Source organism: Callospermophilus lateralis, chromosome 2 (assembly GCF_048772815.1).
Source record: "Callospermophilus lateralis isolate mCalLat2 chromosome 2, mCalLat2.hap1, whole genome shotgun sequence".
Classification (NCBI taxonomy): Eukaryota; Metazoa; Chordata; class Mammalia; order Rodentia; family Sciuridae; genus Callospermophilus; species Callospermophilus lateralis.
Window position 1 is genome coordinate 4,868,758 of NC_135306.1, and position 13,616 is coordinate 4,882,373.

Below are 13,616 nucleotides of genomic sequence, written 5' to 3' on the forward strand. Positions count from 1 at the left end.
AGAACACTGACATGGGCATGAAGCCCTCCCTCCTGAGCTTGTATTCTGCTCAGTTTGAACTACCCGTGGGTGTTCCCCACTCTGGGTTCCTGTCCTCAGCCGCAGCTCCCCTGCCTGTGAAGTGAGGGCATGGGATGCCCTGGGGACCAGCAGGGTGAAATGGGCAAGGCCTTCGGATATGGATGCATGCTGTCAGGGTGTGGTCCTAGCTGCTGCTGCTCTGTCCTCACTGCTTGGACAGAGGCAGGTGCATGTGTGACAGAGGCTTCATCACACAAAGGGGACCCATGCACTTGCCTGGGGAGGAAGTGGGTGGGAATTCAGGCTCTAAGTCAATGACATTCTGGCTTTGCCTGAACCAGCATGGCTTCATATTTTTGTCCCAATATTTCTTGAGTCCTTAAGAGCTGCTGATGGGCTATTAGACCACCTGTGGCTGAAACTTGAGAGTCAGAGCATTGGTGAGGTCACTAGCACTGGGACCAGATGTCTCTTCTTTCAGCCCTCAGAGCACTTAAATCCTGTGTGGAAGTTGCCCCATGTGTCGAAGGAGCATCTGTGGGAGGCTAATTGATACCTTTGTCCATGACTGAGGATGGAGCTGGCCTGGCCTTGTCTAGGGGGACCCCAGTCCTCAGCTGGTGGCTCCTTGCCCTGCCACCTTGTAAGTGGGTGGCATCTTGGTGTATGTGGAGTGAGTGACTGAGGATGCCTCGCAGTGCTTGCCCTGCCTTATATGACACCACCAGTTGCCCTGAGTGATGGTGAGGAGGGGACTTTACAGTGGCTCCTGCCCCTTCACATTCCTCTTCTCCTGGTGAGCTCATTGCAAGGTACCCTGGTGCTGGGACTATAGCTCCCAGCTCCTTCCCTGCTACTCAGGAAGCACATAAATGAATCATTTTCTCACTGACAAATGAAAATACAGTTTCTTATGGGAACATTAGGGGTGGCCTGACAGCCCAGTCCTAAGAGTCCCCAGGTGAGCCCTGCAGAGGTGGAGGGATGCGCTGCCATGGCCTGCACTTGCGAGCTCTCGTGTTTCTGTTTGGCCTCACTGCACAACATTAGGTAGCTTTGTTGGTGGCCAATGCTGAAGGGGCAGGCTGTGGTGACCCCAGCGAGGGCTGTTTGGATTCTGGAGTGGCCTGCTGCTTCCACCTCTCCTGCCTGGACCTGGCACCAATCCTAAGGGAGAAGGCTGCTCCAGACAGCTCCACCCCAGGGACAAAGATCAGGCATACTGTGCTTCCTGTGTTATCTGGACCCCAAGTGCTTTTGCCCTGCCAGTGCTGTGCTTACGGTGGTGGGGTGAGTGTGGTTACTCAGAATAAATAAGCTCTGTTTTACCATCTCTTGTTTTTTCATTTTGTCTCTGGAAATGAAGCTGGAGCAATGATTCATTCACATTTCCAGAAGCCTGTGGTTTTAACCTCAAGGTCAGTCCCACCCAGTAATAGGAAAGAGATGCTTCCTTGGAGCAGGCTGCCATGGGGACAGCGACTTTGAGAGTCTCAGACACCTGCTAGTACATCATCTTGAGTCTGCTGGGGGGAAGAGGGTTTAACCATATGACCTTGGCCAAGGTCCTTGACTCCCCATGACCTGCTTTGTTTAACTGTGGATGGTGATGAGAACCATTCCCTTCCCATGCTGGGGAGAGGGGGAGTGTGGAGGGCTCCCCACCGGTGCCCACTTCTGGGCTCCACGGCAGCTCTGTCCCATGTCTTCCCTCTTCCCTCATGACTGGCTGGCTCCTGCTTGACAGGTGAATGAGGCTGAGGAAGGGCCTGGTGTAGGTTGGTGTCTTCAGAGGCGACTCTGATAGGAAGGGCAGGGACTCCCCAGGAGGTCATGCATGCTCTGTTCATGCCCGAAGTTAGTGTCTACTTAAGTCCTATCAGATACCAAAGTCATTAAAGTTTCCTTCAGTTTTTAAGCCTTCTTTATTAAGAAGTAGTAGCTCACTCACTGGTGGCATTTATCCTGAAATGGAGTATTTCTCAGTAACGTTTGGGTTACAGCAGGTGGTATGTACTAAATGCTTACCACCATGCTTACCGTGCTGTGACTTCACATGGAGTCCAGTGTCCAGCCTTCTGACAACCTGGTGAAGTCAGGATAGCTATTGCCATTTTACACTGAGGGGTCTTGGCTTCCATCAGAGATGTGGGTAGGTAAGGCATGGTTGTGGGGCTGTCCTGGGCTGTGGGGGGCTCAGCATGGCTCCTTTCAACTCACATCCCTAGCAATACCATCTGGTGGGAGAGCCCCCATCAGTGTTCTTTGTCCCAGCCTCAGAGAAAATCAGTTCACACTGTTGGCAAGCTGAGACTTTGAGGGTTCTGCTATTGACAACAGAAGGCTGCTTCTTCTCAGCCTTTGCCTAGGCCTCATGTAGTGTTTCCTCCAGTACTGTCCCTAACCAGGTGCCATTTGAGCTGAGATCCTGCAGGAGCGCGGGTGGAATGTGGTGGGGAAGAATTCTGGCCTGGAGCCGAGCAGCCTGCATTCTGCAGCTGCACCCCCTCAGTCCACGGCCTGGAAGCAGCTAAATCCAACCCAGCTCCAGCCACTTTCTTTCAAGAAATCAAAGGAGTGGGCAGGAACTTCCTGGGCATGAAGCTGAGGGCTAGAGCTGCCTGCTCTAGAGCTGGCAGTGGCCATGTGGGTGAGGCATCAGGAGTATAAAATCCACACCAGTGTAGTGTGGAAGAAAAGCAAGGTGCAGTAACTCATCAGTAAATCATCTGTTGATGTAATATTTTAGATATATTTATTAACTACAAACTCTTCTTCTTTTTATTTCTCCTCTTTGATTGTTTTTTGTCTGTTTGTTTTGTTTTGTTTTTGGTGGTACTGGGGGGTTGAACCAAGAGGTGCTCTACCATTGAACTATAACTAAAGCACTTTTTATTTTATTTTGAGACAGGGTCTTGCTAAGTTGCTAGGGCTGGTCTTGAACTTGGACTTGAACTTAATCCTCCCGCCTCAGCCTCCAGGGTCACTGGGATTATGAGCATGTGCCACTATGCCCAGCTTAACTAAAAGTATTTTTAAATTGCACCTGTGGCTTTCATTGAGTTCTGTTGTCTAGTACTGGCCTAGAGAGCCTGTTATCCTCTAAAGACCTAGAGAAAGAGGGTGGAAGAGACAGTTCTCATCTGCTCACTGCAAGGGCTTGAACAACAAACATGCTGTTAACTGAATTGACCAGATCTAAGCACCCCTCCAAAGGAACTCCCAAGTGAGTTGTCTACTCCTTGTGTGTTGCCAGTACTTGGAAGAATGACCTTAAAAATTATATAAACTGTCTCCTCTCCACCTCTGATCAGGCATCACCTTTTGGTGTGGATGGAGTGTGTAGTTGCTGGTGTCAATTTTGTGTGTTTCCTGGCAAGCACTCACTGTGCCCCCTGCATGCTCATTATTGGGCTAAGTGCCAGAGTACAAAATGAATAACACTTATCTTCTTTGGGCCTAAAGGGGACAGTAAATAGACCCCTTTTTCTCTTTTCTGAATTCTGAAAGTTGGAAGACAAGATAGATGGAAACCAAAGTATCACTGTAGTTTCTGGTACAGCCTTGGCTTTGAAGGTGCCACTTGCTGGACAGCCCAGTGAGCTTATTATGTTGAGCCCCCGGAGAGACTGACATTACTCCTGGTCCAGGCTAGCCCATGCCTATCGTATGGAGAACACTGAACCTGCCAGTGAAACCAGCTTGCAGACCAAGAAGCCCCCAACTGACTGCTTCTCTGTCTTGTGGTCCACGTCACTGGCCCTCCTCCACCATCTCCACCCCAGATGATAGGCTGATGATGCCTGCTTCTGCATTCATGTAAACAGAATGGATGTGCATGTACCTTTCTGTGGCTAGCTTCTTTCTCCTCCATGAGATCAGCCAGTCTCAGTGCTGCCCAGGACTCATGTGTGAAGCTGCCTGATCCCCCTTCCTGCCACATGCAGGCCCTTGGACAGTGCTGTGCAGAATGTTCCAGTACTTGTCTTATAGACTGAGGGTCTATAAGGGCAGCCGTGGCTATCAGCAAGTAGCTGTGGGCGAGGTGCCTCAATATGTTTTTAGATGCAGATGGACACAATACCTTTATTCTGTTGGTTTTTATGTGGTGCTGAGAATTGAACCTGGTGCCTCACATGTGCTAAGCAAGCACTCTACCATGGTGCCACAACCTCAGCCCTCTGTGGGTTTTTAATGCCTGGTTTCCTGATGACAAATGCAGTTGAGCACCTTATGTTTGCTTATAAACCATTTGGGTGTCAGCTGTTATAAGATATCTCCAATTCTGAATGTATTTTTGATCCTTACCAGTTATGCATATACAAGCAAGATGGTTCTGTCAGATTGGAGCCCTAACCCTAGGCACAGCCTAGCTTCTTCATTGGCAGTAGGGTGCTATGGGGCCAGCGCCCTGTACCTGACCTCTTCTGCAGCTGCCTGGAGCCTCGATGCTGACTGCACCCAGCCCAACCTGGCACAGGGCAGCTTGACAGCCTCTCATTGAACTTTGGGTGTTCATCCTCTTTGACCCAGCAGTTCTAGTTCTCAGTCGGTCTTGTTGCACAAGAGCACAGAGGCAGGCATGTGGGTGTGAATCAGTACAGTGTTATCTGGAGAGCCAAGGACAGAGTCAATTCAGCTAGGAGACTGAAAGCTGGTGGTGTGGTCTACCTCAGCCATTGGATGTACTCACAGGGGGAATGCTCACAATGGTCATTAAGATGAAAAGATAAACAAAAGCCAGGCACAGTGGCCCACACCTGTAATTCCAGCAACTCTGGATGCTGAGGCAAAAGAATTGCAAGTTCAAGACCAGCCTGGGCAAGTTAGGGAGATCTTGTGTCTCAAGAATAAAAAGGGCTGGGGATGTCGCTCGGTGGTAGAGCATTACCTAGCAGGCCTTGGGTTCCATCCTTAGCACCTAAAACAACAACAACAACAAAAATTCAGCTCTGCCATATGGGAGTTATGAGGGATTTTCACTTTCTGTTCTATTTTTTCAGCATTTGGATTTTTATGAGATTGTTTTGTCTTTGTTGTTGAAAAAGAAAAAAAGGTACAAGTAGCGTTTTCATTAGTACCATCCATGGTGTCAGTAGACTTGATGAACAAAGGGTAATATGAATGGAGTTCCCTGTCAGAGAGCCTTTGGTGTTGCAGAACTTCAAATACTGTTTTGCCTCTGTTTTAACATGAATAGTTCTATACCAAGTAGCATAGAGAATCTTTTAATGTGGAAATTTTTAAGAAGAAATGAATCACCAGGTTGCTTTTGGCTCTACTTGACTGGACTATTTTTAGCTTTTGCCTTATTCAGAGTTGGCAGAGCCCTGGCAATATTACAGGTGACAGTCACGGCTGCTGTCTATGAAACGCTCGTGATGTTTCAGGCCCCTTCACTCCCTGCTTTACTCACAGGGTCACGTTTAATCCTCAGCTACCACTCGAGGAGGAAGTTGGTCTGCAGTTAAATATCTCTGCTGTAGGTGAGGAGAAGTGAGAGAGAGAGAGGCCCAGGGAGGTGGCCAAGCTCACGTTAAACTAGACTGCCTGGCTGTGCAGCCATGTGCTAACTGCAGTGCTCTCAACCCCTCCACCCACCCTCACCTTCAGCCTTAACATTGCAGTCCATAAGGTATTAGACAAGTGAACATACTTTTAGGGAATCCAGAAGCCGTATATTACAGTTCTTCCCAATACCGTCAAGTCACTTCTGTACTATAGTGTTGTGACGCACCTGGAGAGTGGGAGATGCGGATTAAGTGGGCCATCTGTAGATCCCTCCCAGGGCTACAGCTCTGAGCCCAGTGTATGTTAGATAAGCAAATATTATCCGCCCCTGAGTTTCTCAGGTTGACTGCAGTCATTTTGGAATTGCCTCAAAGTGTCATCCACCATGACCTTGACTCTGTGGTCCATTGTGTGGGTGATGTGTAGAGACTTGCCCATCCTGTGATTAAATTAAGCCCTGACAGAAACCCCTGCTAAGTTGGGATCCCAGCTGCTGCTGCAAGTGACATTTAAAAGAGGGCTGGTTGAAATGTACATTTGTCAGCAACGGGCAGATGGTGGTTAGGCCTAGCTGAGGGGTGAGTTGAAGATCTAAGAATGAAATATTAGCACCTGGAAGACCACTTTGGAAGAAGGTGGGGTCTTCATGTGGTTTTGTCCTGCTTGGGTTTGTTTATATATATATATATTTATTTTAGTTGTGGAGGGACAAAATATATTTATTTATTTATTTTTATGTGGTGCTAAGGATCAACCCAATGCCTTATACATGCAAGGCAAACACTCTACTGCTGAGCTATAGCCCTAGCCCCCTGCTGGGGTTTTGCTGAGACACAAATGTGTGAGCAGGCCTCCTCCCAGCCTCCCCTTTCTCTCTAGGTGGAGGATCTGCAGTCCTTGCCAGTTTTCCCAATACCTGACTGTGACTGGTAGCTAGGGGCGTGTATGCAGAAATCATTTATGATGTCATGTCAGTGAAGAGGTGATGAGCAGATGAGTACCCTGGAGCCTCTGGCCTTTTCCAAGCAGCAGTGGGGCTTTCACCACTGACCTTTCAGGTTGCTGTCACACATTTGTAGGTCACAGAAAGATACTCCAGTTTGCCAATTTGAGGCACTTGGCTATGAAGATGGGCTTTGTTTCCTGTGGCTAGACAAGGCACACATGAAAACCTGCATGTCTGGTGTTGGTAGAGGTGTAGAGCACCTGTGTCTCTTCCCCTGGCTAGGAGGACTATAAAGTGGCTTAGCCTCTGTGGGGATCCATCTGACCATGTCTGCAAGGTTAAATATAGCACATGTCCTACAACCCAGCAGTCTTACCAGCAGAGGACTCCAGCACATGTCCAGGAGACACATCTGAGAATGTTCACAGCAGCATTGTTTACAAAAGCCAGAATTCTGCAAACAAAACAGTGCTGTGGCAGGAGAGCAGATAAATAAAAGAGGTATTGTAGAATCTGTGGAAAGCACAAGCACCGACATGTCAGTGGAGCTAAACTCAGGCCTTCTGTTAGGGGACACTGCGAGGATGTGCATCCTCCCTGTATGTCTACAGATGAAACCCTGCACGCAGACACAGACTGTTGCAAGGGTGGTGAGCCTGAGTCCTGAGCAGGATGTCGATGCAGTGTCTGCATCCACCTTCAGAGCCTGTTTAAACTCTAAGTTAAATATGAGGTCAGTTCCTCAGCCATGGGAGCCACCATGGCTTCTGTGTTGCTGAGATACAGACCATTCCATCCTTGTGGAACCTTCTGGAAAATGCATGGGTTTGAATTATCATCTGTATTTTGTATATGTGTATATATGAAATCCTTAGAATTTTTGTTTTGAAATGTAGTTTAATTCAGCCATAAAGAAAAATTAAATCATGTCATTTGCAGGAAAATAGTTGGAAGTAGAGACCGTTATGTTAAGTGAAATAAGCCATACTCACATGGTCAAGGGTCATATGTTCTCTCCCATATATGGAAGCTAGAGAGGAAAAGGGAAAAGAAAGTTGGGGACTGATCTCATGAAAATCAAAGGGAGATCAGTAAAGGGAAGGGACCACAGGATGAGAGGAGGGGAGGGAGGGGGAAGTGTTAGGGAGTGATGTTGGCCAAATTATGCTGTTATATTGTGTATATATTACATATGAATATGTAACAACAAATCCCATCATTATATACAACTATAATGCAGCAATAAAAATATTGGAAAAAAATTTTGTTTTTGAGTTGGGCACCATAGCACACTCTATAATTCCAGGTACTCAGGAGGCTGAGACAGGAGGATTGCTGTTCAAGGCCAGCCTAGGCAAGACCCTGTCTCAAAATAAAAAAAAAATAATCAAAGGGCTGGGGATATAGCTCAGTGGTAAAGCACCTCTGGGTTCAATTCCCAGTACTACCAAAAAAATAAAGATTAAAAAAATAATTTTTTAAATTTTAGTATGAGAAAATCTTTAAAGAGACACATTTACAAACTGTGTGTTTTTATGAGAAGTCAGGTGTGGCTCTATGAGGAGTCAGGGAGTGGTGGGAGAAGGTGGGGAGCTCTGCCCAGGATTCTAGCCGTGTGGGGGCACCTCTTAGCCTCACTTTTTGCCCCAGTGGTTGCTGGGTAGGGCAGGGGCAGGTCAGCGTGCACTCCTGTGTGTGTGTCTGCAGCTGCTGGCAGGATCACTCTGACAGCAGTGTTCTTGCGAATGTCACCTGCTGCCCCCTGCCACCTGCTACTGCTGGCCATCACAAAGGTGTTTCTCCAACACCCAGCCACATAGTTTGAAGGACCCTTAAAAGCACCTGATACATGTGCAGCCAACCTATTATTTCAAGGAGAAGCTAATAGAGAGCCTCAAGTCAAAATCTGGCCTGGTTCTGCCACCCTTGATTTCCAGAGTTGAACAGTGGGTTGTCAGTTATGAAGAATCTCTTCTTTTCTTTGCCTGATAAATTACATCTTGTACGATTGCTGGCTTCTTGTGGCCACTGAATACCCTGAGGAGAGATTTGTTGGTGCCTTCGTAGCACTGCCTATGGTGCCACCGGCTCCCCATTGTGCCCCAAGACAGTCTGCAGCTTGCAAGTGGAGCTGCCCTTGCTTGGTCCCTGGGTCACTATCCAGGCCAGCCTGCCCTTGGCATTGTCCCAAGAGGGAGTTTTGGTGACCTGAATGTTTTCTTGCCTGCCTTGGTCGTGAAGGCAGAGTTGTAAGTCTGGCCAGCTTCACAGCCCCACACCTGCCCCAGGCTCTGACCAGACTGCACATCCTACCCTGGCATCCCCATTTTGTCTGCCTTGCTCTCCCTGCTCTTATATAGATGAGTGGGTTGACCCAACATCCCACCTGGCCTGCGAGCCTACCTGGTGAGGGATGTGCATATCTTTTAGGGAACCTCTAAGGCTGGCGCCTGAAGGGGTAGGATGGGGCAGCAGTAAGATCGGTACTGAAGTTACATCAGAGAGGGAAGTGGATTAATAGGCAAATGGAAGGGGCATTTGTAAGGCTCTCATTTACTCAGGAGAGTGAGCTAAGTGTTCAGTGCTACAGAACAACCTGCTAAAGGTCGGTAAGCGCTGCTGTCTGGTATTGAGCATGCTCAGCACTTGGCTAACTACAGATACTCCTCGACTTACCATGAGTTTAATCCCAGCAAACACATTGCAAGTTACAGCATAATTGAAGAATGTAGATGCGACACCTAACTCTCAGAGCAGACGAGCCCCACCCACCAGGACCATGCCTGGGACACTTCCCTTAGCCAGCAGTTGAACAGCAGCATCCAACACACAGCCTACTGCACAATAGAGTGTTGAGTATCTTGTGCAATTTATTGAATACCCGTATTCACAAAATGCTGTCCACATGGTTCGCTGTTGAGTGCTAGTCACTTCTCTCGTGGTGGCATAGCCAGCTGGAGACTGTGGCTTGCCGCCTTGCCCAGACTATACCACACGTTGCAGGCCAGAAAAGCATCACAAGTGAAGTAGGTTTCTCCTGCGTGCGTTCACCACAAGCAGAAACTCATTTATACACATAACCTCAGCCATTTCAAGAAGGACAGTTGTTCCAGCCCCACTTTCAGGACAAAACAGCAAAAGAGTTAGAGGAGAAACTTCTACATATTTCAGCCCAAGCAGTCTGTGTGCATGCTGTGTTAACCATCACATGATTTTGACTATAAAGTGGGAATGTCAACTGTGAATGCGTTCCACCCTGCTTGAGTGGGAGGTGGAAGGTGGGTACAGAGGGAGCTGGGAAATCACACTGTCCCAGTTTACCTGCCCTAAGTCCCAGGGGTATAGGCTGGTGCCCAGAGCCCCTCCTGACTCGTGAGCCAGTCCAGGCAGCCAGCCAGATGCACTGCTTCCTGGGGACCTATAACTGTATCAGAGCCCCAGGAAGGGTTTCCCGCAGCTCTGGCCAACAACCACTGTCCTGGCTCTGCCCTCTTCTACATGCTCCGAGCTCCTGGGTAACTTGCACAGGGCAGATAGTTTAACTGATCCTGCTTGGCCACCTGAAAGCTCTGTGACAAAAAGGAATTGGACTTTGGCCTTATTAAGTCACGTGAAACACTAGTGGCTACAATTGCAGCTCCATGGTGCAAAGTGCCCCGTCATCGATCTCTACATGCATTCATGTGTGCACACTATTTGGAGGAGGTTTTTTTGCCCCTGCCCCGGAAAATTTGATGAAATGCCTTTTATTTTTAAAACTGTAGATTCTTACTTTTCCATGCATAGATGATGTTTTGTGGACTTTCTTGTACAAAGAACCTCTCTCTGCTTTTATCAAAAGAAGCAGTCTCTTTTCTGGGGCATGTTCTGGTAGGTTGACTTGCCCATTTGTCATTTAGCGTCTTTCCTGTGGTCAGGAACAGTGTCAGCACTGGGAAAACAGGCATGTCCTGCTGCCCTCAGGTCACTCGCATTCTTGTGAGGAGACAAATACATAAATAAGTCAATTAATAAGATGGTTTCAGACCCTCAAAGATTATGGTAAAGGGTGAGAAGGAGGGAGAATGCCCGCTCCACTGAGATACAGTTCATCTTTCATGCAATTCACTCATTTTAAATGTACACTTGAACATCCTTTTAATAATTCTCTGGGTTGTGCAACCAGCACCGGGTTCTAATTTTAGGAGATGCTTGTCCCACCAGAAGAATCCCCAAACCAATCAGCTGTCACGCTCCCTCCTACCCTCCCCCCACAGTCTTACACAACCACCATTCTACTTTCTGTCTATAGATCTACTATCCTGGACATTTCAGATAGAAGAAATCATACAATATGTGGTCTTTTGTGACTGGCATCCATCACTTAGCATAATGTCTTCAAGATTCATCCATGTTGTGGCATGAGTCAGTGCTTCATTTCCTTCTTATTACTGAATAATATCCCATTATATATACATGGTTTGTTTTATTTATTCATTTATGGACATTTGGACATTTGTATTGTTTCTACCTTTTGGTTCTTATGAAAAATGCTGCTTTGGACTTTCTTGTTCAAATCTGTGGATATAAGTTTTCATTTCTCCTGGGCATGTGCTTAGGAGTAGAATTGCTGGGTCAGCGGGGTGCAGTGGCACATACCTGTGATCCCATTGGCTCAGGAGACTGAAGCAGGAAGATCACGAGTTCAAAGCCAACCTCAGCAACTTGTTGAGGCCCTAAGCAACTCAGTGGGACCCTGCCTCTGAATAAAATATTTAAAAGGGCTGGGGTTATAGCTCAGTGGTTGAGTACTCCTATGTTCAATTCCTGGTGCCAAAAAAAAAAAAAAAAAAAGAATTGCTGGATATTATGTGAGGAGCTTTCAGGTGACCCCAAAGCAGCTGCACCATCTTACACACCCACCAACAATGTCTGGGGCTACCAGTTTCTCCAGTCCTCACCAATGCTTGGCATTGTCTTGTCTTTTTTATTATACCTGGTGTGAGGTGGTAACTTACTGTGGTTTTAAACTTACAATTCCCTAAGGAACTGTGATGTTGACCATCTTCCCATGTGCTCATTGCCCAGTTATGCATCTTCTTTGGAAAAATGCCTATTTCAAGTTCTTTGTTCATTTTATGGGTTATCTCTCTATTGTTGGGTCGTAAGAATTCTTTCAATTTCTCTCTCTCTCTCTCTCTTTTTCTTTTTTTAAAAATATTTTATTGTAGATAGACACAATACCTTTATTTTATTTATTGATTTTATGTGGTGCTGAGGATCAAACCCAGTGCCTTGCACGTGCTAGGAAAGTGCTCTACCTCCAAGCCACCAGCCTCTGCTCTTTTTTTTTTTTTTTTTTTGCTTTGCTGGAAATTAAATGCAGGGCTTCATGCATACCAGGCAAATGTTCTACCACTGAGCCATAGTCCCAGTTCTTCCTGTTTTTGTTTACAATCCCTTATCAGATGTATGATTTGCAGATATTTTCTCCCATCCTGCAGGTCATCATCCCACTCTCTTGATGGGACCATTGCAACAATAAATTTTTGATTTTATTGAAGTCCACTTATCTGTTTTTACTTTTGTTGCTTGTGCTTTTGGCATTGTATCTAAGAATACCTGGTCAAATAAAAGGTCACAGAAACTCCAGTGTTTTCTTCTAAGAGTTTTATGGTTCCAAGTCTTGGGTTAGGCCTTGCATTCATTCACTTGCTCATTTTTACAAATGGTGTGATGCAGGGGCCCAGATTCATCTTTGGCATGTGACATTCCATCATCCCAGCACCATTTGTTGAAGAGACTGTTCTTTCCCCTACCGAGTGGTCTTGGCTTCCTGGTCGAAAAGCAGTTAGTTGGCTTCGTGCAAGTTTCTTTCTGGATCCACAGTTCTAGTCCATTGATCCACATATCTGTCTTCATTGATTCCATATTGTCTTCATTAGCATGGCTTTCTAACAATTTTAAAATTGAGAAGTGTGAGTCTTCTAGCTTGGTTCTTCTCCAGGACTGCTTTGACTATTCTGTATTGTTTATATTTCCATACTGGTTTTAGGATGAGCATTTCAATTCCTACAGAAGAGCCAGCTGGGGTTCTCATAGGGCCAATAAGCTATCATTCAGGGAGTATTAACCTCCTGACAACAGTGAGCCTGGATCTATGGAAGAAGACACCCTTCCATTCACTTAGATTGTCATTGATTTTTCTTTCAGCAATATTTTGTAGTTTTCAGTGTATAAGTCTTGCATTTATTTGGTTAAATCTATGCCTGAGTATTTTATTCTTTTTGAAGATAATATAGATGAAATATTATAAGATGTTATTTATGTTCATAAATATTATATTATTCATAATGATATAAATTATAAAATAATGAAGACATTATTATATTTATATATTATAAATATTATATTTATGAATATAAATATTATTATAATATCATCAACTGATATTTGATGATGATATAAGCGCGAGCTTTTAAATTTTCATTTTGGAATGTTCATCGCTCTTGTAAATAAATACGGTTTTGGCTTTTGTGTATTGATCTTGTATCCTGTGACTTTACTGGGTTTATGGATAGTAATAGTTGTTTTGTTTGTTCACAGTGCTGGGATGGACCCAGGGCCTCAGACATGCTAGGCAAGGACTCTAAAACCGCTGTGCTGCCCCCACAGCTCAGTACAGTTTTCTAGGGGATTGCTTGAGGGCTTCCATTCACACAGTCATGTCGTCTACAAACAGTTTTGCTTGTCCCCTTCCAATCTAGATGCCTTTTATATTCTTTTCCTGCCTAATTTCCTGCAATACTCTGCAGTGCAGTGTCAGTTCAGAATGGTGAAAGCAGACATCCTAGTCTCATCTGGATCTTAGATGGGGGAGATCATCCAGCCTTTTGCCATGGCCCAGAAGGGTTTGAGTACCTTGTTTCTAGTTCAGTCTCCACTATCAGATCTAGGGCTGGCCCTTGTGGATTGAGGCAGTTCCCCACACCAAAGGATGAAGAGTTGTCTTGGAAGGCCCTCCCTGCTAGCTCTTACACCCTGCGCTTGTGATTCTGCCTGTGTTCCTTTTTCCTAGCTAGTTCCCTTGGACTTGGGTTAGATCATGAAACAGACTGAAAAGGACACTTAGACATATTTGTATGTCCTTTCTCCATAC

The 13,616-nt window shown here is 46.1% G+C and overlaps 1 protein-coding gene across 11 annotated transcripts in view; it reads left to right on the top strand.

Moving 5' to 3' along the window:
* The window catches only part of Rapgef1 (Rap guanine nucleotide exchange factor 1), a 129,293-nt gene that overhangs the window by 53,973 nt on the left and 61,704 nt on the right, over positions 1-13,616 (top strand). The gene's annotated exons all lie outside the window — the stretch shown is intronic.